This window comes from Mirounga leonina, unplaced genomic scaffold (assembly GCF_011800145.1).
Source record: "Mirounga leonina isolate KUSES-001 unplaced genomic scaffold, KU_Mleo_1.0 Mir_93, whole genome shotgun sequence".
Classification (NCBI taxonomy): domain Eukaryota; kingdom Metazoa; phylum Chordata; class Mammalia; order Carnivora; family Phocidae; genus Mirounga; species Mirounga leonina.
In genome coordinates, this window is record NW_023270854.1 from 49,765,099 (window position 1) to 49,790,874 (window position 25,776).

The window sequence follows — 25,776 nt, forward strand, 5'->3', positions numbered from 1 at the left end:
TTCTCCCTCTGACCCTCCTCCCTCTCATGCTCTCTGTCTCTCATTCTCTCTCGCAAATAAAATCTTAAAAAGAAAAAAAAAAAAAAAAAATTAAAGATGGGAGACTTTGGGTGAGTACATGGGTGACTTCCTTCTTTGTTACAACACCAAACATGGAGGCATTTTTTCCTTTTTATCCCCTCCCTGCAGAGGGAGGGATGCTTGATAAAAGAGTACTTAATTTGAGGGAGTTATCTGTGAATTAGCCTACTCTACTAAGATTTATCTGTAAATACCCCTAACTCAATGCTCATGGCGTTTTTATGGTCATTTGCAGATATGTGCAGAGCTGTGAAAATTTAAGTTGCCAGATCTACATGTCCCCAGCTCAGGTCAAACAAGGCTCTCATACTGTAAACAAGTGTCCTTTCTGCAGTCTATCTAGTGTCACTTTGTGTGTGTTTTGTTGGTGATGTCACTGTTTAAAATGGCCCCCAGATGTCAGTGCTGAAGTGCTGTCTAGGGTTCTTAAACCAAAAAGGCTGAGGTGTGCCTTACAGAGAATGTGTTATATAAGCTTCACTTGGGACATCAGTTAGAGTGCTATTTGTGAGTTCAGTGTTAATGAATCAACAGTATACATTAAATAAGATGTCACACATTGAACAGAAGCACACATGGAACGAGATTACGAATTGATCAGTTGACAGAAACGTAACCAGAGGCTCAATGGAACCTAACCTTGTAACTCCTCTAGGAGCAATGAGTCAGTATTCACTAATTCAGTGTTCACAGTGACTTTCTAAAACATAACTACTGTAAATAATGACAATTGACTGTATATGAACACTTCGATAGAAAAGATTTCTATGAGCCAAAAGTTATGCTTTTTTAAAGTTGTGATATATACTGTCAAATTTCCCTCTAATAAATTTTTAAAAGAAAAATCTAAAATGCCATACTTTTAAAATGTTTTTAAAAGTATAGCTTCTTGGGATGCCTGGGTGGCTCAGTCAGTTGAGCATCTGCCTTCAGCTCAGGTCATGATCACAGAGTCCTTGCTCAGTGGGGAGCCTGCTTCTCCCTCTGCCTCTCCCCCGCCTGTGCTCTGTCTGACAAATAAATAAAATCTTTAAAAATAAATAAAATTAAAAAAATAAAAGTATAGTTTCTTGTTTGTTCTATTTTTAAAGATTTTATTTATTTATTTGACAGAGACACAGTGAGAGAGGGAACACAAGCATGGGGAGTGGGAGAGGGAGAAGCAGGCTTCCTGCCAAGCAGGGAGCCCGATGCGGGGCTCGGTCCCAGGACCTTGGGATCATGACCTGAGCCGAAGGCAGATGCTTAACAATTGAGCCACTCAGACGACCCTGTTCTATTTTTAAATTACATCTTTAAATGAATTAAAACATTCAACAATATCCATACTACCTTTGCATTTTTAAATGAATTAAAATTCATTCAAATGAATTGTTACGTTATATTGTTTTGCCTTGAATAGAAAAAGTATTGAATTTGCTAACCATGTATTTCATTGCCAATTACTAAAAAAAAATTAGGCACCTGGGTGGCTCAGCTGGTTGAGTGTCCGATCTTTATTTCAGCTCAGGTTATGATCTCAGGGTCTTGAGATAGAGCCTCACCTCAGGCTCCGAGCTCAGTGCAGTCTGCTTGTCCCTTTCCCTCCACTCCTCCCCTCACTCACACGTTCTCTTTCTCAAATAAATAAAATCTTAAAAAATAAATAAAACAAAAATCAATGTGAGCAAATAAGAACAAGTAGTCATGACATTCATATTTTATATGTATATTTAATAATGTGCATTAAATTATTATTACATTTCAAGGGGTTTTGATGAATAAAGGAGTAAACGAAGTAACTGAACACAAGGTAATACACCAAGAAGTAGTCTGATGAAGCATGTAGGGTAGAATAACTAATGAACTGAATTATAATCTAGCAAAAAAAATACATTTCTCTTAACTAGATGAAAGTATCTACAAAACAACAGATGACACTTACTGAGCAGTTACTACATTGTAGCCACTATGCTTCGTACTTAAAATGGTTTATCAGGACGCCTGGGTGGCTCAGTTGGTTAAGCGTCTGCCTTCAGCTCAGGTCATGATCCCAGGGTCCTGGGATCGAGTCCCGCATCGGGCTCCCTGCTCCGTGGGGAGCCTGCTTCTCCCTCTGCCCCTGCCTCTCTCTCTATCTCTCATGAATAAATAAATAAAATCTTTAAAAAAATGGTTTATCTCATTTAAGCCTCAAAATATCCTAAAAATCAATTACTGTTACTTTTCTTATTTACAGATACAGAACCTGATCACAGAGGATTAAGTAACTTGTCCAAGGTCATACAGCAAATGAGGCAATAAGACTTCAGAGCTCCAGTGGTTTACCCGTGTCAAAATGAACACATTTAAAGCCTCAAGTTGTACAAATGTGTCCCTACAATAGCCTCAGGTATTTAGTAAAAATGAAGATTCCTAGCTCTCTGTCCAGGTTTACTGAATTATTATTTCTAGAGGTAGAATTTAGGAGCCTACATTTCAACAGACATCCCAGGTGATGAGTAGCAACAGTGAAGTTTGAAAGCCACTAAGTATATGATGGACCCCTATTCCTTTTTTTTTAAGATTTTATTTGAGAGAGAGATAGCGAGAGACAGCACAAGCAGAGGGAGAGAGAGAAGCAGACTCCTTACCGAGCAGGGAGTCAACATGGTGGGGCTCGAACCTAGGACCCCAGGATCACGACCCGAGCTGAAGACAGACGCTTAACTGACTGAGCCACCCAGGCGCCCCGTGACTGACCGCTATTCCTATGGTAGAAGCACATACATTTCTGTGCTAGAAGCACCCTATAACCAGAAAGCATCTATCTTGCCTTTGCCATCTTCTTTGTGTCTTTGTTCATGTTATTTTCTCCCTCTGGAATGTCCATTTTACTTATCCTTCAAAACATACTCAAATCCCACCTCCACCACACCTTCCCTGAACGTGTGTTTCTCTTCTCTTGATCTGCCACTGAACTTTAAACCTCCAATACAAAATCTCTTCCAAGTCTACAGTAGCAGTATATTTAATAAACAGGAAACTAATAAACAGAGTTTCCTTTTTATCTCCTAAAAAGCTTAATTAAGTAACATGGTGCCTTGCCTGAAGTAGACATATTTTTTTTTTCTTTTAAAGTTTGTTGAAATGAATTACCGGTCCTTTCCCAATCAACGTTTATGACTGGACCCAAAAGATAAATATTAGTCAACAAATTAATGTCTGAATCTGGCTTCTTTAACTGAAGGGAGTGTAGATAAAAAAACACTGCACATAAGATAAAAAAAATAAATTCAACCCATAGTAAACATATATCATATTAATTTACTAGTTACCTAGATACCCTTTAAGCTGTAAAGACTTGATAATGCTATGACTTCAAAAACTGCTCTAGCTTCAAAATGTCAGTATAAACTGGGTGAGAAGACAAGCAGTTACATCAGAAAGGCAAAATGCATGGTGACCATTTCCAGACATCATCTTAGCAATTCAGGGAGGCAACAGCAATTGATAATATTAGTTTCCTGCACTGTTCATTATTTAGCAACAGCTACTCTTTCCATATAGAAATATTATAGATACTTGAATAAACTGAATTTTATGGGGAAAAAAGTATTTGGACATATCAAATTTTTATATAATTGAGCTCCATGGACCATATCTGTATCATAAAATCAAACATATCGCATGACATATGTTCTGAAGAACTTCATTCCATCTACAATTTAAATCTCCAAAGAATATGAAGTTGCCTGATTTTACTTTTTGAAGTAAAAAATTAATGTGGAAATAGTATGAATGGTTTTGTTCTAGTCTGATGAAGGTGGTGTATTAAAAGGAGACCAAGTTTTTAATTAAAGAAAAGTTGATGTTTTCTTTCCTTCTACCTTCATATTTTATGATGAGCCTTTTCCCCTGAGCTAAGAATGATCACTTATTCTCAGTCCCAAGTTCCTTAGCATGACTTAAGAATTAAAGCCAGAACACTGGTACAATATTTCTGAACTATTCCTTACCTCTGTGCTCTACTATTTCAATCCTGGTATCATTTTTTAAAAACATATGTATGGTAACTATGTGTATATAAAATATTCTCTAAAATCTTCTTTAAAAAAAAGAACACGTTTGATTTTTAAGGTTTCTCATATACAGGAGTGGAAGTTTCCAACTATGGAAAACTATGAGAATTCAACAAGAATTTTTTTTACTCCCCAATACTATCTTGTGCTATTATCAGAATCTTAACAGCAGTATTAGCAGTATTTGCTTGCTCAGGTCAAGTATGTAAAAAAGTTTGAACTGAATTACATCAACATTTGTCATATTATTATGTTCTACATTTTATATTTCTGGTTTGGGGAACAGATATTTAAAATTCCATATACATTAATACCTTTCTTCTGACTGGAAACAATTTTCTGATGTTTTTATCATTTAGTGAGTATTGACAACAGAATATATGCTATAAAATCTGAGGAAATGGCAACACAAGAATGTTCTGTTTAGGGCACCTAACTGGCTCAGTCGGCAGAGCATGTGACTCCATCTCTCAGGGTCATGAGTTCCAGCCATACACTGGGTGTAAAGGTTACTTTAAAAGAAAAAAAAAGTTTTCAAGTTTTCCTAAATAAGATGAATAAAGTTTTTCATGATCCAATACTCTTATGTCAAAGAGGAAACAGACTAAGTTATAAAATAAAAAGAGTAACTTTCTACCACATTAGTGAGCTTCAGCAAAGGCTATATTCAGAGCATAGCCTTTACACTTATTACCAAAAAGGAAATAAACAAGGAAAAAACAAAAAACAAAAATCCCAAAAGAGGATTATTTGTAAATCATACTGAGATTTCTTTTTCTGTTGTTTCTAATTAACTTTTCTTTTAATTTTCTGTTCTTTCACTATTATAATAAAAACATTCCAATATGATTTATAAATAAAAATCAGTGAAATAAATTGCTAGATTTAATCTTAATCAAAAAACAAAATAAAAAAAAGAGTATTAGGTGCAAGAAAAGTGCTAGAGCCATCGAGGATTTGAAATGATTATAAAAGGGAACTCTAACACCTTGCTCATAAAATTTTAACTAGATGAGGGACACCTGGGTGGCTCAGTCGGTTAAGCATCTGCTTTCGGCTCAGGTCATGATCCCAGGGTCCCACGTCAGGCTTGTTGGTCAGTGGGGAGCCTGCTTCTCCCTCTGCCAGCCACTCCCCCTGCTTGTGCATGTGCGCGCACTCTCTCTCTCTGACAAATAAAATCTTAAAAAAATTTAAAAAAAAATTTTTTTAATTAGATGAAAAGGATGACTATCTAGGCAAATAGAAATTAATAAAAGTAGTTCACTTAAAGACAGGAGACCTAAAGAAATCAATAAGCATAAAAATACTTCAAACCTTTCCCAAAATTCCATCAAAAAAAGCATGTATTTCATGGATAAATTAAATTTTCTGACACTTACATGAATAAACTAGTTTTATGCTCTTTAATCTCTTCCAAAGCATTCAGGAAAAAGCTTCCTTCTTATTTTTTTTGCTGATAGCCCAATCCCAACAGAGCCAAAAAGTCAGGGGAACAAGGGCAAGATCTAGTGAAAAGGCTCTGAGTGAGGTAAATCTCTCTCTTCCCACCCTCAAGAATCTTCTCTTGAATTGCTAGAAAATATAAAGCATTACTTAGTCACTAGCTAATCAGTTTTCCTGGATAAGTAACTGCACTGAAAATCCCCTAATATTCTATAACCACCAACGACCAGCAGCAGTGTTCTCTCCTCTCCCACCATATTTGACCACTGAATATAATTTTTTGTTTTTCAGATCTAGACAGTCCTGAAAATGCAGTGCAAATATAAAATAATACATGTTTTTCTACTTCCTAATTTTAAAACATGTCTAATTTGTCCTTCAATTTTTCTAACCTTTTGATATAAAGATTTAACCTAAGAGAGAAGTCCAGGCCATTTGTCTTTTAGAGATTTCAATTTTCTTGGTTATAGTATTGTTTCAACAGACATTCTGGGTTATCAAAATACCTGCTTCCCAACGATTCATAAAACAGAGTAATAGGTGCCAGAAAAATGCTAGAGCCAAGGAGCTCTGGCACAGAACTCCTAAAACCCCTTGGAATTTCCTAAGTGGTAAGAGCAATAAGGTGAAAGGAATACCTTTTGTTATTCATACTAAGTCTCTTTCAACCACACCTGAGTTTATGTTAATGTGGTGATTTTGGGAAAGCCCAAAGTATAGAGAGCTGGTCACCAGAGGACCAACCATGTGTGATTAGTTGGTTGGGACTTTCCGCCCCACCACACACTCCCACCTCAGGGAAGGGAAAAGAAGCTGAGGTTAAGCTAATAACCAACAGTCAATGATTTAACCAGTTATTTCTATGTAAAGAACCCTCCATAAAAATCCTAACTGAAAGGGTTCAGAGACCTTCCAGATTGGTGAACCCAGGGAGGTGCTAGGAGGGTGGCTTACCTGGAAGTTCATGCCCTTTCCCACATATTCTGCCTTATGCATCTCTTCCACCTGGTGGTTCCTGAGTTGTACTCTTTTATAATAAACCATTAATCTAGTAAGTGAACTGTCTTCCTGAGTTCTGTTAGCCATTCTGGCAGATTATCAAACCTGAGGAGGGAGTTGCATGAACTCCCAATTTATAACCTTGTTGGACATAAGCTGTGGGTAACCCAAGAATCCACTATTTACAACTGGCACCTGAGGTTGGGGGTGGGGGAGCAGTCTTGAAAAACTGAGCCCTTAATCTGTGAGATCTAACGCTAACTCAGGTAAATAGTGTCAGAATTGAACTGAAGAACACCCAGCTGGTGTTGGAAAACTAGCTGGTATGGGAAAAACCCCATATGCCTGTTGACCAGAATATTCTGTGGGTACTGTACAAAGGAAACAGAGTTTTCCTTTAGCTTGTGTTTTTTTTTTCCTTTCACTACTATACTCGACAGTGCTCATAACCACTGTTGTATGCTTCTCTACTAAAAAAATATGTAATTTATTCTCAGAATCTAAGGACAGTTTTGTATTAGGATATCTATTCATAGTATTAATTCATCATATTAAAAAATAAGAAAAGCCATTTAAAAAAAAAAACCCAAGAAAAAAAATTAAGTCAGTATCCACCCCTACTTGATAAAATAATTCACGACACAGAAATAGAAATCCTTCTATTATGGGGCACCTGGGTGGCTCAGTCGTTAAGCGTCTGCCTTCGGCTCAGGTCATAATCCTGGGGTCCTGGGATTGAGCCCCGCATCGGCTCCCTGCTCAGCGGGAAGCCTGCTTCTCCCTCTCCCACTCCCCCTGCTTGTGTTCCCTCTCTCGCTGTGTCTCTCTCTCTCAAATAAATAAATAAATAAATAAATAAATAAATAAATAAATAAACACCAAATAAATCAAATCTTAAAAAAAAAAATCCTTCTACTCTATATCTAGAGCTAAAGCTCAAATAAAGTCTGGCATCATGGCTTAATGGCAAACCCTAGAAACAGTCTTACTAAATTTCTAACAACATTTTGACCTGTTCTGAAAGTACTAACCGATGTAATTAGACAAGAGAACCAAATAAGATGGATAAATATTAGAAATGAGTTGGGGTTAGAATAATTATTTATGCATAATGATTATTTATACAGAAAAAGCTAAGAGAATTAAATGAAAAACCATCAGAAACAAGAGATTTCTATAGAACAATTACAAAATATATAAATAGCTTTTTTATATACCAAAAATAGCCAGTTATAAAAATATACTTTAAAAACAAAGCATTCAAAATCACACATACCTGGCTAAAAGGAATCAATGCTCCTTGGATAAGGAGCAAGGTAAGTACAAGATGAGCCCAGTACATCTCACACCAAAAATAATAATAATAATAATATAGTACTACTCAGAAAATGATGGGACTATATCAAATATATCAAAAGTACATAGGAGGCATCTTGAAGATCTTGCTGGCCAAAAACAGAACAAATTTGAGCATCAAAATGAATAAAGATGGGGTACCTGGGTGGCTCAGTTGTTTAAGGTTCTGATTTCGGCTCAGGTCATGACCTCAGGGTCCTGGGATGGAGTCCTACACCAGGCTCCCCTGATCAGCAGAGAGTCTGCTTCTCCCTCTCCCCGGGCTCGTGCGTGCTCTCTCTCAAACAAACAAAATCTTTTTTGAAAATGAATAAGGATATTAATGGATTATAACTTGACTAAAAAAAAAAAGTCTATAAATCATTCTAATAAACAAGGAATATAGAAAGGTTTTCTCTTACAGAATCTCAACTAATAAATATAGAAGGAATTACAGAACTAGAAAAGTATTATTTTGCAACCAATGTTACAATAATCAATTCAGGCAAGACTCACTGATAAATGAGCTAAAAGTACTTCCCCACATACCACTTATTAATTTAAAAGAGAAAAATGCTAACTCTACAGTGAAGAAGCCTGACAGGTATCACCTTACCTGAGTTAATATTGCCAATAATGGGGCACACTAACATAGAGTGCCTCTTCATGGCCTATACTAGGAAGGACACAATACCCCTTATATAGCATTGCTGTCCTAAATTCATAATCTTAATCTAATCATGAAAAACACCAGACAAATCCTAAGGTACACTGTACAAAACATGTAGTCTGACTTCTCAAAAATACCAACATCTGAAAGATAGGGCTAAAGAACTGTTCAAACTAAAAGAGACCAAAAAGATAGGATAACTAATCGCAATAGATTCGATTCTGGATTTTTGTCATAAGGAATTACGAAGACAACTGGGAAAGTGCCGATTATGGACTGCTGCATTAGTTTCTTAGGGCTGCTATAAAAAAAAAAAAAAAAAGGCTTAGAACAACAGAAATTTATGCTCTCAGACTAGAATTTTGAAATCAAGGGTGTTAGCAGGGCCATGTTCCCTTTGAAACTCTGGACAGAATCCTTCCTTGCCTCCTCCTAGCTTCTGATTGTTGTTGGCAATTCTTGAGGTTCCTTGGCTTGGGCTGGATCACTCCAATCTCTGCCTCTGTTGTCACATGATATTCTCCTCTTCTTATAAGGACACTGGTCATACTGGATTAGGGCCCACCCTAATGTGGTATGAATTCATCTTAACTTGATTACATCTACAACTACCCCATTTCCAAATAAGGTCACATTCACAGGTACTGGGGGGACTTAAAACTATCTTTCAGGAAAATACAATTCAACCTACCAACTGTATATTGGATAACTGTATAATAGCGTCATTAAAATTTCTAAATCTAGGGCGCCTGGGTGGCTCAGTTGGTTAAGCAACTGCCTTCGGCTCAGGTCATGATCCTGGAGTCCCGGGATGGAGTCCTGCATCGGGCTCCCTGCTCGGCGGGGAGTCTGCTTCTCCCTCTCCCCGTTTGTGTTCCCTCTCTCGCTGTGTCTTTCTCTGTCAAATAAATAAATAAAATCTTTAAAAAAAAAAAATTTCTAAATCTAATAATCATACTGTGGTTGTCTAAGAAAATGTCCCTGTTTTTAGGAAATACAGGCTGAAGTACATAAGGGTAATAAGACATGATGTTTGCAACTAATTTTCAAATGGTGGGGGGGTGGAAAGAGTGGGAATATCCATACACATATACACAATGAGGGAATAATAAAATCAAATGTAGCAAAATGTTAACAACTGGTAAATCTGGGTGAGGGAGATCCAGAAGTTCTTTGTACTATTCTTGTAACTCTTCTGTAACTTTGAAATTATTTCCAAGTAACAAGGTTTTTTCAAACCACACGTGAAATAATACCTACAAATAAGTTTAAGGAAAATGTTTGGAGTCTATATTACAAAAATAAAACTGTGTAATTTTATAAAGAACCTCAATAAATGGAATCCTATAACTTTTTAGATGGTAAGAGCCATTATTAAAAGATGCCCATTCTTCCTAAACAAACCTACATAATCAACATTATCTAAATCAAAATCACAATGAAGCTCATATGGATAAGTGAACGCATAATAATAGCCGGGAAATTTTTGAAAAAGAAAAATGAGATTTGTCCTACTAGTAATCACAACTTCATAGTTCAGAGAATGGGCTCTGAAGTTAAGAGTTGGTTGTAGTCCTAGCTTGTACATGAATAAATGTAACATATTGGGGTGCATGGGTGGCTCAGTCATTAAGCGATGGCCTCCTGATCTCAGCTCAGGTCTTGAGCTCAGGGTCGTGAGTTCAAGCCCCATGATGGGCTCCACACTGGGTGTGGAGTGTACTTAAAAGAATACTAACTCAGTGCTCACTTTGGCGGCACATATACTAAAACTGGAAAGATACAAAGATTAGCACAGCTTGTAGACAAGGATGAAACACAAATTTGTGCAGCATTTCCGTATTTTCTTATAAAGAAAGAATCCTTTCATGAAATAAAATGGCTAAATGTCAGAATATTTTCAAAAGAAAAATACTTAACTCATAGAGTTTTGTGAGAAATGAATTAGTTAAAATATATTAAAGTATTTTTTACCATGACTGGCACACAGGCAGTACTCAACATTAACTGCTCTTCTTGCTGTCATCATGGTCCTAATCATCAGGCTACATGGTATTGGCACAGGAATAAACAATATCTGGACAAGAACGAAAGCCCAGAAACAGGCTTGAGAGTAAACAAACCTCATTTAAGGTATCGTTTAATCAAATTTTTTTTTTTTGGAAACGTCTACCTGTCTCCATTGATTTCTCTATTACCGAGGCCCCGGGAATATGAGAAATGTCTTTCAGTTACCTTCAGAAAGAATCATTCTGGACCTAGAAGCTTGAAATCAACTGAAGCCAGATGCCCTCTTAACTATTATCTACTTTCTTACTCTCTTTTCTAGCTTTTCTAACTTCAAGAGCATGTTACAGAAGTCAGGAGATGAAAAGAAAACATGCTAGGCATTTCCCATTATCTATTATGTCACCTTCCCTAAGTTGTGGATCTGTGGCTTCCTTCTTACTTCCAGCTTTGAATTTATCTCTAAGAATCATCTACATTGTCATTAGTTTTTATTCTTTTAGGCATCAATCATTCTAAAAGTCCTATTCATCTTGACAATATCCTAAGAGGTTCTTGACCCTCTCTTCTACTTGACCTTTACTATGAGTTCCTCCTTCTAAGTTCTATTCATTAAAAAAAAACAAAAAACAAAAACTAAGCCCCAGCAGGAGTGGCTAAGGGGGTGAGAAGTAATGAGGTGAGAAGGAGGGAGTGGCCTAGGGCTTTAGCTCCATCAAAATTCCCACCTGCTACTATCCCCACCAAATTCTTTCCTGCGGCTAATTACTATCTTTTCTCAATCACTAAAAGGAATACATAAATGCAGATACAATCCACAATTCTCCTCTGACCCCCTCCCCCATCAGAGTGCTTCCCAAGCTCTTTGTATAAAAAAGTTTGGGGCATTTTTAGACTTCTCATTCCTTTAGGTGGAATACTGCACATCAGAATCTGAAATCAAAAACTTTTGCTGGTTTTCAAATATGTTTCCTAAAGTCTAGGGCATACATCATCTTCCTGTCCAAAATTACTTTTCCTGTTACTTTTAATATAAACCCAGGACAACATGGTCCCTATCTCCAAAAGTTCTTTCTATAATTTGTGTATCACTTTTTTCTACCGGTCCTAATTAAGTTCAAAACAGCAAATATCTTTATAGCTTCCTTTACCACCTAAAACATGAAATTATATTTTTCCAGATGCTCTGCTTCTAAAAAGCAAACTTCCAGAAGGTGCTGGGATGTCTGACTTTTTCCATCATAATTAGTTTGCTTCTGTACTAATATGTTGTCTTAAATTAAGAAGATACCATCTGGGGGCACCTAGCTGGCTGGCTCTGTCAGTAGAGCATGCAACTCTTGATCTTGGGGTCATGAGGGCATTCAGCGTAGAGCTTACTTTAAAAACAAAAAAAAGAGGGCACCTGGGTGGCTCAGTCGTTAAGTGTCTGCCTTCGGCTCAGGTCATGATCCCAGGGTCCTGGGATTGAGTCCCACATCGGGCTCCCTGTTTGGTGGGAGGCCTGCTTCTCCCTCTCCCACTCGCCCTGCTTGTGTTCCTGCTCTCGCTGTCTCTGTCAAATAAATAAATAAAATCTTTAAAAATAAAAAAAAATAAATAAAAACAAAAAAAAGATATCATCTTTATCCACAACTTTCAAATATTCTAACCATGTTTCTACAACTAAATAGTATATTTCCATAGAGATGTCTAACTTTAACAGGTTACTTTCTCTCCACTTCTGGGGCAAAGGCAACTACTCTTCCACCAAAAATTCATTCTCCCCTTCTAAGGCTGTCACTGTAAGGTAGTCCTACCACAGACTATTTTTCTTAGTCTACTTGCAACCAGATATATGCCTATAACTCATTTACATCAACATAATGTAAGAGGAACTGATGTGTGTCAGAGTTTTTAAGAAACACAGCTGCTGGAGATAGAAAGAGTAAGATATAAAGAAAAGAAATCCCCTTACTGCACATACTTTTTTTTTACTGGTCTTTAACACAAGTCACTGCTAAATCAAACCTCAATTTCTCCATCAGACTCAAGTACAGTGTTTATTTGAATTCACCCTGAGCGGGGCACCTGGGTGGCTCAGTAGGTTAAGCGACTGCCTTCGGTTCAGGTCACGATCTCAGGGTCCTGGGATCGAGGCCCTCATCGGGTTCCTTGCTCAGCGGGGAGTTTGCTTTTCCTTCCCCCTCTACAGTTTCCCCCACTTGTCTCTCTAGCCCCTTCTCTCCGTGTCAAATAAATAAAATCTTACCAAAAAAAAATTCACCCTGAGCACTGATGCCACTAGTTTAGCCCTAGGCCTGCCACTCCAAAGAGCCTGCAGTATAAAGCAGCTGTGTTTACAGCATGAGCTTCCAATGAGGAGCCAGCTATTTGTTGACATTTCTTTCTCCCATGCCCATGAGACGCAAACACTGCCAGCGGACTGTTACACTGTCATACATTTTTGAGCATTTAATAAGTGCCAACATTGTGCTATGGTTCCAGATGCTTGAGATAACTTCTGTAACCAAAATGAAGATCCCTCCCTACCTCCATGGAGCTTACATTCTAGCAGCAGCCACTCCCATCATTTAGACTTGGTGCAACAGTTTAAAACCTATCTGCCAACACTTACGTAGACTTAATAAACATGGGCAATGATGGGACTGTTGGAGTGATGTATGAAGGAGCTATATTCTATGTGGGATAATAATGCTACGATAATCAACCTAGCATTCTCATTAGAAAACAATGCTCCAGCTTATTAAAGAGGACAAAGGGTACATTCTTAGATACAACTGAAGAAATAAAAGGAAACCAAAGAAGAAAAGGCTTCTAAGGTGGCTAAGGAAATCTTTGTCAATAGAATTTGACACAGTGGTAAATGAGTAATAAACAAAATTTCCATTTGGAGCTTTAGATGAGATTTCCATCCAGAGATTAAGGAATTCATATAACAATAAGATTCACAGGACTAGCCAGCATGGAAGAATCCTACTGTATCCTCCAGAAAGAAGGAAAGCTTTGAATGGCTGATGAGTCTGTACCAAGGTGTAGGAAACTGCCATCTATCTGACAGGGCAAATTAAAAAGTATGCTCTCTTTCTGCAGCATATCCAAAATGTGATGTAGGACCATTCAGAAAATGCAGACCTTCCATCTATTTCTACCAACTCATCTAGGAAAAAATGATTTAATTAGTAGAAATAAAGGCAATGTTGCACAATAGAAGTTTGAGCCAGCTTTTGACTCAGAAGACTCATATTTGAGCATAAACTCAATTCAGGGGAGGAGGAGTGACAGGGAAAGAGAGAGAGGAGCTGACTATATACACATAAACTCCATACACACTCTACAAACCCAAACTTACAAACGGACAGCATTTGCTATAGTTTAGTGTAATACCCATCTTTTGCCTGCTTTGTTCTTTTGATGAATTAAATTTAGATTTAAAAAAAAAGAAGCTTGATTAGAAAAACATCCAAACGCTGTCTCTTTGTTAATCTGGGCTGAACATCTTGTTATAAAAAGATAAAGAGCGCTCTAGAATTAGTATATCAATTTTCCATTACAAAGCCAAACCTACAAAAGGAAAGCATTTGCTAGAATTTAGTGTAATAACCCATCTTTTTCAGTTCATATAATATCTGACCTTGATTCCCATTATGAAATAAGTATGGCAAAGCTACATCAATTAAAAAGAGAAGTGTAAGTGGGTTGAAAATTCTCAGCCCCAATAAAAATATACAGTTTAAGGAAGAAGGAAAAAGATAAATCCTCCTTTTTATCACTGCTCTTTATCCCTAAGGAAGTTGCTTATAGGGAACAGGCTTATTGTCAGATAAATTCAGTTCTACTAGTCATCACTAATCATGTGACCTTAGCAAATTACATATACTTTCTGATCCTCAGTTTCTTCACATGTAATAAATGCCTATTTCATCCACAATTTTATTTTGGAAAAGATTTCAAATATTTAACTGCAATAATGCATATGAACTACACATGTAGCACAGCACCTGCCATAAAACAGGTTTTCTTCCTTCATAACCAATTTCCTATGACAAGTAAATGGGTGGGAAACAGAAAAAAAAGGCACAAAGAAGGAAATTATAAACTTCCACATTACATTCATTCCTCATTTTCCCAAGCACTTTTCTACTTTCCTCATTTTTGTTTCTCATTTCCAATCTTTTGAAGCTTTCCCATTCCTCACACTGTCCTATAGGGATAGAGTAGGAAGTAGGCTTAAGAGTGCCTGGAACAAGCACGTGGGAGAAACTAGGGACCCTCCTGTACTTAAATTCAGCTTAACAGCAAGGCATCACTGGGAGGGTTCCTGGCATCCTAATATGAAACTCATAGCAGAGTGATTTTTAAATGGTGAAGAGCTGGGAAGGTGAGGAGACAGTGTAACTGGCAAGGCAATGGAGTCATCCCCTATATAATCAGAGCATTTAGTGGACCAAATATTTCATATGTTCAAAGAGCTCAGATTTAAAAAAACAAAAACCTGAAAATCAAACTGAAACACTATTATAACTGTTAAATTTTTATAAACTCTAATAGTCTGCCTAGAAATCTAACCAAAAAGGCTAACCTTCCAGGAAAGACTTTTTCTGGGAAAAGATTTTGATTTTCAAAGACCCAACTGACAAACTTTGGGAACACAAACTACTTATAATTTTAGTGGCTTTCTTCTTTTTTTTTTTTTTTACAAGATCTTTTTTGCAAACCTTAAAAAGCTAACCATTTTCTAATGTCTATGCTTATTTTGTTCTAACTAGTAACTAAATGTGTTAAAGAAAAAAATCCAGAACAATTATTCTGTTTTTACCAATTAAAAAAATTAAATGTTTTAATGTTAGTGGCTATTTTCCTGATATAATGTGGCAAAGCTATCATCCAGTCATGATTATCTGTTAACTGACATCACATCTATTTGCTTCGATGAATAAAGCCCTTATCTTTTTAATTTTACTGCTAAATAAATCTGAAATGTTTATTTGACACAGAGAGAGAGAGTGAGAGAGAGAGCACACGCAGGGGGAGCGGCAGGCAGAGGGAGAGGGAGAAGCAGGTTTCCTGCTGAGCAAGGAGCCCAACGCAGGGCTTGATCCCAGAACCCTGGGATCATGACCTGAGCTGATGGCAGATGGTTGACCAATTGAGCCACCCCGGTCACCCCTGAAATGGTTTTTAAAGGCCTTATTTTCAAATGTGCCTTTTTTTTTTTTTTTTAAAGATTTTATTTATTTACTTGAGAGAGAGAATGAGAGAGAGAGAGAGCACATGAGAGTGGGGAGGGTCAGAGGGAGAAGCAAACTCCCTGCTGGGCAGGGAGTCCAATGCGGGACTCAATCCCGGGACTCCAGGATCATGACCTGAGCCGAAGGCAGTCGCTTAACCAACTGAGCCACCCAGGCGCCCCCAAATGTGCCTTCTTATAGTAAAACTTCTATATAAGTGTTACGGAACCTGCATATGTGTCACACATATCTGTAATGAACTGTCTAGAAAATCAAGTCTTCCTACCTAGAGAATTCAATCAGTTTGCTTGAAGCTACAAGTATCTAGTGCAAAGGGATTCATTAAAGTTTCAGAGGTATCACACAGTAATACCATCAAAAACCAGAGAAGTGTTGTACTAGATTATCACATTAAAAAGATCTACCAATCTAGGGGCGCCTGGGTGGCTCAGTTGGTTAAGTGACTGCTTTCAGCTCAGGTCATGATCCTGGAGTCCCGGGATCGAGTCCCGCATCGGGTTCCCTGCTCCGCGGGGAGTCTGCTTCTCCCTCTCCCGCTCCCCCCTCTTGTGCTCTTTCTCTCTCTCACTCTCTCTCTCAAATAAAATATTTAAATAAATAAATAAATAAATAAATAAATAAATAAATAAAAAGATCTACCAATCTACAAAATTTGTAACAATCTCCTAATCATAGCCAGTCCCACCCAACTGTGAATTCCTAGAAGGCAGCAGTCATGCTACATTTTTCTAACATAAAAACTAGCACAGTATTTGTTACGCCATGGGTTTAATAAATATCCACTTAATGAAATAATACTACGTTTGCTGGAGCAAAGTCCAGTGCCCAGTCTATGGGTCAGGTTGTTACTACAACCTTTACTTACCTGTTATTTATTTCAAATTCTAGATTCTGAAACGTTTCCTTAAAATGTTATCAATATAAAAACTTCAACTGTAACAGAACCACACATTTATATAAGGCTGAAAGGATATCAAAAACCATCTGGCCCAACTACCTCCTGTTTCAAATGATGAAACTGAGGCATAGGGCATTTACTGAACTGACCAAGGCCACATAGCTCTTCATTGTCCAAAGTGGCATTAAAATCCAGATGACCTTCTACCTTTTAGTCCTTTCCTTATTATAGCATGTTGCCTTCTCTGCTCCTTTTCAAAGTCCTGACAGCTATTATTCTAAAAATGTTCTTATCTGTAAAATAGTAATTGGGGGCGCCTGGGTGGCTCAGTTTCTAAGTGTCTGCCTTCGGCTCAGGTCATGATCCCACGGTCCTGGGATCGAGCCCCACATCGGGCTCCCTGCTCGACAGGAAGCCTGCTTCTCCCTCTCCTGCTCCCCCTGCTTGTGCTCCTGGCTCTTGCTATATCTCTGTCAAATAAATAAATAAAATCTTTAAAATAAATAAATAAAAATAAAATATTAATTGCATGAGAACAAATGTAAGAAATAAACTTGCCAAAGAACAATTATAAGTATTAAATTATGCAGCAAAAGCCACCAACTTTCTCCACTCCATTCCCATTTCTACTTAATGCTAACAAACCGTAAGTTACATTAAAAAATTAGATGGGCGCCTGGGTGGCTCAGTTGGTTAAGCGACTGCCTTCGGCTCAGGTCATGATCCTGGAGTCCCGGGATCGAGTCCCACATCGGGCTCCCTGCTCGGCAGGGAGTCTGCTTCTCCCTCTGACCCTCCCCCCTCTCATGTGCTCTCTCTCATTCTCTCTCTCACAAATAAATAAATAAAATCTTAAAAATAAATAAATAAATAAAAATAAAAAAATAAAAAATTAGAGAAGTAACTAGCCTCCATAATTAAAGAAAATCTATAGTTTACATACTGCTAGGAACATAGGCTGAAACCAACCTTTTAGTTTCAGTGGTCAGTCCTTTCCTCCCAGTACTTCCTGTCTTCACCCACACCCCCAGTAACAGCAGACATATCCTATAAAATACATTCTTTTACATGCATTACATCAAGAAAATCAGGACTTTTTTCTTTTTGTCCTTGGAAGATATGAACGTAAGCCATGATTATAATATTGATTGTCACTAGTAACATGATAGGATGACAAACGTATTTTAGAAAAATCTAGGTTTCTTTCTTTCCTTTTTTTTTTTTTTGTGGATAGCTTGGGCTTTCTATATTCATTAAAACAGTAAAAAACAGGGGCGCCTGGGTGGCTCAGTCGTTAAGCTTCTGCCTTCAGCTCAGGTCATGATCCTGGGATCCTGGGATGGCTCCCTGCTCAGCGGGAAGCCTGCTTCTCCCTCTCCCACTCCCCCTGCTTGTGTTCTCTCTCTTGCTGTGTCTCTGTCAAATAAATAAATAAAATCTTAAAAAAAAAAAACAGTAAAAAACATTTCTTTAAAATAAATTGTATTAAAGACTAATTTAACTTCACTACAAAGAGTTCCCAGTTTATTAGAAATATCAAAATGAACTTTAAATTCACATTTGCAAGTGTTTACAAACTTTTTTTTTTTTTTAAGATTTTATTTATTTATTTGACAGAGAGAGAATGAGAGAGAGAACACATGAGAGGGGATAGGGTCAGAGGACAAAGAAGACTCCCCGCAGAGCAGGGAGTCCGACGCGGGACTCGATCCGGGGACTCCGGGATCATGACCTGAGCCGAAGGCAGTCGCTTAACCAACTGAGCCACCCAGGCGCCCCTGTTTACAAACTGTTTTATAAAATCATTTTCTAGAACAAAACTTTGAGGATAAAAATCTAAAGAATTTGTTTTAACATTAGCTTATGGAAAAGCACTAAGTTTTATAAAATTTTAGAGGTAGATCTTTAAAATATGTGTAGCAAAAGTCTGTATATTATAGTCATAAAATACACAGAACCACATCTCTGTATACAACTCAAAATTTATTAAGCATTTATTCTACTGGAGACTGTTCTCAAAGATTCATATAAAACAGTTCCTTGCCACATGTATCACAGTAATGGAAAGAAATAATTACAATGTAAGGAGAATGTGCTTTCATATCAGAGGAGTTTTGTGGGAGCACAAAAATGGGAGCCAATATACCAGTGTTTTGCTAAGTACGTGCCACAACAACAATGTGCACTTGTTAACATTCAGGAGTACACGGTCTTCCGTACCTCTTTCCTTCCTTCTGGTTATACAAGTTGGAGCACTGATTCTCCCAATGCTCCCTATTACCCATCCCAAATTAGCCAACCCCAAACTAAGTTTCAAAGCCAGAATTAGCAAAAGGAATGGTCTCTGTAGATTTTCTGACAGTCATGGTATAAAAGAGGAAAAGATGCTGCTCTTTGCTTAGCATGTTTATAAAATGAGTAACATTTCAGAAGCAGCAAAATTTGCCTGTGGCATCTTCCAGTCTGGGGCTCACCATATATAGCTGATAATGTATCTGCGTTTGTTGATGTACATCTTCTCATACCCAGGAATAAAGAACAAAAGAAAAGAATCTAGAATAATACTTGCAATATTCAGGCAGACACAGGGGATATACCATGTGCAAGTAGTTCTAGGAATAATCCCTCTTGACGGTCTTCCACTTCCTCGGAAAAAGTAGGATGTCCAAAGAACCTGCATATAAGCTCTCCTGCCATTCCACAAACAGTAACAGCAGCAGCACTTCTAAGTGGCACAGCTTGCAGCAGCATGGAGTATATGGTATAAACTTCAGGGACCCTGCAGTCGCAATAGACACTCAAGCAAGAGAAACTGAAGGGCGCTGCTATCCTGGGCACTGAGGCTTGTAATTCAGTCCATCGGTATTCTCCTGTACTTTGAAATTACAGGATTCTCTCTCTTTCCTGGAGTGAGCTTCCAGATTTTAAAGAGTAACATCAGGTAAACTCAATCCAGACCGGGATATGTTGCCATCAAGTCTGCCAGTTCCAAGACAACAGTAGTGCTGCTGCAGCCAACAATTCCTTGGCATAGAGACATGTTAAAATGATACTGGCAGCAGCGCTGGCTCTTCTCTTTCACCCTCTGCTGTTACTATAGCTCCTTTTGCTAAATCTGCCTCTGAGTTTAGACAGGAGCTGGATGGTTCATAATCACCCAGCAGCTGCAGCTGAGCAATACTCAGCCTAATTGTGGCACTGGAGCAGCTGAAAGGAAGAAAAGCGATAATACATACCCTACCATAGCCACACACAAACTGCTGTACACAATACCAATAAGATACCAAGATACTTTAATAGGAACAGAGTATTACCTTTAAAGAAAAGCAGTTGTACTTCTCTGGAAGAATTCTGGATTTGTATTATAGACCCGTTTAAATGTGAACTGAAGGTGACCTAAGCCACGCAGAGCTCTGAACAATGGAAGATCTTAACTAAAACTTCCTGTAAATATTCATATAACAAAGCCAGCGCCGCAAACATCACCTTTATAACATGACTAAAAGTTCCTGTGATATAAGAATCTGGCACAGACGTGATCTCTTCTTTAACTCTACGTTACAATGCAAAGCAACAAAATCAACAACTAAAACAGCAAGCCATTACATAAAGCAAGAAGCATAATACAATGATTCTCAGCATTTTTGAAACTCCAACACCATACTGTCATTTGCTTTCTTGAAACAAAACATACTCTTCTGTTAGGAGCCATATGGCACATCTTCATAAAGCTTAAGTAAACGAAAACTTATTATGCTGAGAATTTCATTATGTCCTTAAGAATATCAAAACTAAGGCCAAAATTACTGATCCAAAGAATTAGTGTTACAGAAAACAGAAAATGGGGGGCGCCTGGGTGGCTCAGTCAGTTAAGCGCCTGCCTTTGGCTTGAGTCATGATCTCAGGGTCCTGGGATGGAGCCCTGCCTCAGACTCCCTGCTCAGTGGGGAGCCTGCTTCTCTCTCTCCCTCTGCCCCTCTCCCAAGCGCGCGCGCGCACGCACGCTCTCACTCAAATAAAATCTTTTAAAAAAAATGGTTAAAAGACTTATTACCTTGATGTAATAGTTTTGTCATTTACATAACTTTGTGAAAAATAAACTGTATTTTATATTTGATGACAGAATAGTATCCATTAGTTTATTCTTTTTTTTTTTTTTTAAGATTTTATTTATTTATTTGAGAGAGAGAATGAGACAGAGAGAGAGAGCATGAGAGGGGGAGGATCAGAGGGAGAAGCAGACTCCCCACCGAGCAGGGAGCCCAATGTGGGACTCGATCCCGGGACTCCAGGATCATGACCTGAGCCGAAGGCAGTCGCTTAACCAACTGAGCCACCCAGGCGCCCCTAGTATCCATTAGTTTAATAAACATTTTGACTACCAACTATTTACCCTTTACAATATATAAGCTAAGAGGATTTAAAGTTAGTAAAATCTGGTGTTCTCCCTCAAAATATTAACATAATTAACACGTTATTTATATGTCAAAGTAGTGACAAACACTAGCTGGAATATGACAATTATGATTTAATAAGTCTAATCCTGTTTGCAAAGGATAGCCCAGGCAGTGTTCTAAAGGCAGTCACTAAATGTTAAGTTCTTTACCCAAGCACCTTATATACTACATTACACACAGGCTTCTTAAAGAAACAAAAAGTTTTATGTGAATTAAAACAGATACAGAAAAGCACACAGAACAAATGCATGGCTTGGTGAATATACTAAGGAACACCCTTGCAACCACCACCAGGTTAAAACTCTAACCACTGTAGAAGCTGGGTCCCAACCACAACTTCCTCCCACCTCCTGTATCTTTACTTTTATAGAAATCACTTCCTTGCAGGTTTTTTTTTAATACAGTTTTATTTCCCAAGTTTGCATTCCCAGACACCAGAGCTTAGGACTTCTTTTAAATTTTTTGATATTAGGCACTTCTTTTATTTTTTTTTATTTGACAGAGAGAGAGAGCGCACACAAGCAGGCAGAGTAGCAGGTAGAGGGAGAAGCAGGCTCCCCACTGAACAAGGAGCCCCGATGCGGGGCTCGATCCCAGGACTCTGAGATTGTGACCCAAGCCGATGGCAGTTGCTTAACCAACTGAGCCACCCAGGCGTCCCTAGGCACTTCTTTTAATTGAAGTATAAATGACATAGAATACACTGCCAGTTTCAACCGTACATCATAGTGACTTGATATTTTTATACATCATGAAACAAACCCCTCCACCATAAGTCTAGTTACCATTTGTCACCCTACAAAGTTATTACAATATTATTTACCATATTCCCTATGCTGTACCTTACACTCGCGTGACTTATTTTGTAACTGGGTTTGTACGTCTTCTTAATATAATGCTAAAAGGAACTAATAAATGACGCCTACATTGAACACTAGATTGAGAGTTACATATGTTTATAAAAAAATTACTCACGTTAACAAATTACTGCCTAAAATATGCAAATGTGGACTTTGCACTAATAAATCTTATACCACAGGTTGGTAATATTTCACTTATACTGGATTGTTGCTATTAGCTTAGAACATTTATTCTTTTAACATTTCGTATCAGGAAGGAGATTTATTTGCATGGAAGTTGATTTTTCAGCTTGAGATTTTCCTGAATTTAAAAAATAAAAAAAAAAAAACCTTATTAATATTCTACTTCAGCCATAAGACAAATTCCACCTATCCCAGGAAGACAGGTCAAAGCCATAATTGCACTTTCGGTTGAATAGAAAGGAGTCAATTTTGTGGTTTATGAAGTCAGCAAAAACATACTGCAAAATTAAAAGCTATTATAACATTATGGTGGTTACTGCAGAGTACATATTTTAAGAGCCTTTTTATCTTTTATTCTGGAAACATGGATATGAACTTTTATTTAGATTCAGATCAAAGGCAATTGTTTCGTTTTGTTTTTCAAATTTAGGACCCTATGAATCGTCAACCAGCATTCAAAATCTCCACTGAGGCTTAGGTAATGTTCAAAATTTAAAATAATTAAACTTCCTTTTCTTAAGTGTCAACTATGACAGGGGTCTCACATATCAGTAAAACAAAACATATGTATGGCTTAGTGAAATACAACTTTCTTACAGAATATATGAAAATCATGTATGATGCACACAAGACCCTCTTTCTCCTACAAGACACTCCTTCATAACCTGTCCATTCAAAATGTTTTCTGTCCACTGTATGCCATTGCCCTAGTTAAAATATTAGATTTTATATTAGGTTTTATTAGATATTAAATTTATTTAGATATTAGATTATTAGATTTACCAGGATACTATGCCTAAAGTGCATAGTTACATGTACACATTTAGTAATATTTTCCTTAGTGTGTAACTTAACTTTAGAAATTTAACAACATGGGGGCGCCTGGGTGGCTCAGTCGTTAAGCGTCTGCCTTCGGCTCGAGTAGTGATCCCGGGGTCCTGGGATCGAGCCCAGCGTCGGGTTCCCTGCTCCGTGGGGAGCCTGCTTCTCCCTCTCCCACTCCCCCCTGCTTGTGTTCCCTCTCTGTGTTTCTCTCTGTCAAATAAATAAATAAAACCTTAAAAAAAAAAAAAAGAAATTTAACAAGATGGTTTAAATATACTCAGAATTATCGAGATACTTTCGGCACTGCAATCCTACAGTTACAAGGACACGAATATACTACAATCATATGCATATATGTGAAATCATGTATGTGAAAGCACACCACGAAACACATATACATAATGGCATGAACATAAAGTTGCGATTCCATTAGAGCCTTACTTCTTTAATAATTTATAATTGTTAGAACGTGTTATTCCATGACTGTTTAAATTAATTACGCAGAAAATTCAACCAAATCCTAACTATATGTTGCGTCCCACTCACTACAAAACAAAAATTAAAGCGGTCCCTGCATTGGACTTATTTTCCGCTCACCACAAAACAAAAATTGAAGCAATCCCTACATCGGACTTGGTTTTCGACGCGCTTCTTAAAACGACACTGCCCCATGCCCAATAAAGTAAAAGCTGGAAGCAATTATCAATTAGAAAAAAACACTTTAAAACAGAATTTTCTGTAACATGTGGACAGAGAACCGAACCAAATGGGAGGCGGAGTGGCTTAACACTGTAAAAGTAGATGCCGAATGGCATACTTCCCAACCCCCAACCCAAAACAAAGGAAAACTTTAACATGTTGCGGTTTTCAATCAAACCGAGTAAAGCGAGAGGCTCGCCCACTCGCCCCCACACACACCCACGTCCGCTCTCCCAGCACAGTTGCTACCCGGCGTCAGCTAACACGGAGACCCCCAAGCTCCGGGACAGAAAGGGGCCGCCACTCTCGGCCCTCAGTCTGGCCAAGCGAGCCAAAATTAATCTCGCCCCCGGGCACCGATGGGAGGTAGCGTACCGCTCCAAGGACCTTAAGTCAGACTTGGGCGGGACCGGGAAGGACTGGACGGGGCGGAGACCGCGTCAGGGGGCAAGCAGGTAGCGCCGGGAAGGAGACACGCCCGCCGGGCGAGCCGGGACGGGGGAGGGGAGAAGTTTCTCCCCAACTTCCCGACTCGGAGCCTGCGGGGGCGGGGAGCGCCGGCGCCTTTGGGCGCGGGCGGGCGCCGGGGCCTAGCGCTGCCCGGGCCGGGGTCGGCTGCCTCCGCCCGCGGGGCCCCGCCGGGTCCTTACCTGCCCTCCAGCCGCGCTCTCATGAGTCGCCGCTGTCGCGGCTCGGGGTGGCGAGGAGGGGGCGGCGGGCGGAGGCGAGGCCCGCGGGGCCCTCTCCCTCCTCCACCTCCTCGTCCCGAGCGCCCGGCTGCAGCGACGACGGCACAGCCGCCCCGCACTCGTTACTTCAAGAGGAGGGAATTCCCGGGCTCCCCCACCCCTCGGCCTCACTCTCCACCTCCACTCCGCGCGGCGCCCGCCCTCGCTCCCAGCTCCGCCCCTCCTCGGCGGGGGCGGGGCGGGGGCGAGGGCGGGGGCGAGGGTGGGGGCTGCGGCTACCTGCGCGCGCGGCCGGCCTCCTCACCGGAACTCGCGCCGCGCCCGCCCGGGCTCGAGCGCCCCCCGCCTTCCGGTGCCGGCGTGCTTCGCCGGCTGCGGGCCGTCCCGCCGCGGTCCCCGTCGGCTGCTAGTCCGAGTCACTTATCCGGACCCAACATGGCGGCGGGGTCCGGGGCGGATTCCCGAGGCGGCGCAGGCTGAGGGGGCGTGAGGAGGAGGCGCTTCTTGCACGCGGAGAGCGGACCCACAGCGCCCCCTCCCCTTCCGCGGACCCTGCGGCCGCACACCCGCCTGCCCCTGGAGATGGAGTGAGGGGCGCAGCTTCCGCCCCCTCTGCCTTTCTCCGTTCCCTTCGCCCCGTTCTGTAGTGCCGAAGGCTTTGGGGCTTTGTTTTGTGGGGGAGGACAGGGGTGAGTTATTTTGGTTGACTGTTTGCTTTTTAGTACTATGCTTCCGCACCCTTTGTCGCTGATAGTAAAATCTCAGCCCAGCCGCACGAGCCAGGGGGGCGTTCCTAACGCTCTCATTACCAGCCTGATCCCCGTCCAGAAACGCTCGCGTCTGGCCTCCTTCCGAGCCAGGGATCCTGTCCCAACCCCTGGAGCTTCCTGTTGACTGTTGGTCGAACCAGCCTTGCCGGGAGAGGGAACCGAAGCTGAGCTCTTGGCGACTCTCCCAGTAATGGCCTTGGCTTATCTGGAGACAACGTATTCTTATATGATCCCGGCAACTTCCCAGTGAGGGACGGGTATTAATATCCTGTTTGACAGTTGGGGAAACTGAGGCTGCGACCCCGAAAGTGAGGCAGCCACAACTAGAATTCTGCTAACCCGAATCCAAGCACCTTTCCTGTCTGCCCAGTAGCCAGTGCCTGAAGGGGAAGGGAGAGGATCCAGAAGGAACTGGGATAAAGATAAGGGTTAGTCAGTGGTCGGAACGGGCTGAATATTGAGGCTCTTCTGCTAAAATCACTTCTGCCCTATCAGACTTGTAGATTAACTTCCGCTCTGTATTTCCTCCTTGGTGGGGTGATCAGAACTATTAATGTGGGTCTGT

The 25,776-nt window shown here is 39.7% G+C and overlaps 1 protein-coding gene and 1 non-coding gene across 3 annotated transcripts in view; one reads left to right on the top strand and one right to left on the bottom strand.

Moving 5' to 3' along the window:
- Positions 1-24,777, bottom strand: part of YES1 (YES proto-oncogene 1, Src family tyrosine kinase) — a 76,442-nt gene extending 51,665 nt beyond the window's left edge. The window contains exon 1 of one of the 2 annotated variants that reach the window (XM_034996140.1): positions 24,721-24,777. The gene's annotated coding sequence lies outside the window, so the exon portion shown is untranslated. Of the gene's footprint in view, positions 1-24,402; positions 24,611-24,720 lie in introns of those variants that run through there. The other variant, XM_034996138.1, reaches the window with a different exon arrangement.
- Positions 10,314-10,417, top strand: LOC118004793. Its single transcript, XR_004677684.1, has one exon. It is a non-coding gene; the product is annotated as a U6 spliceosomal RNA (small nuclear RNA).
- Positions 24,778-25,776: the final 999 nt, after the last annotated feature.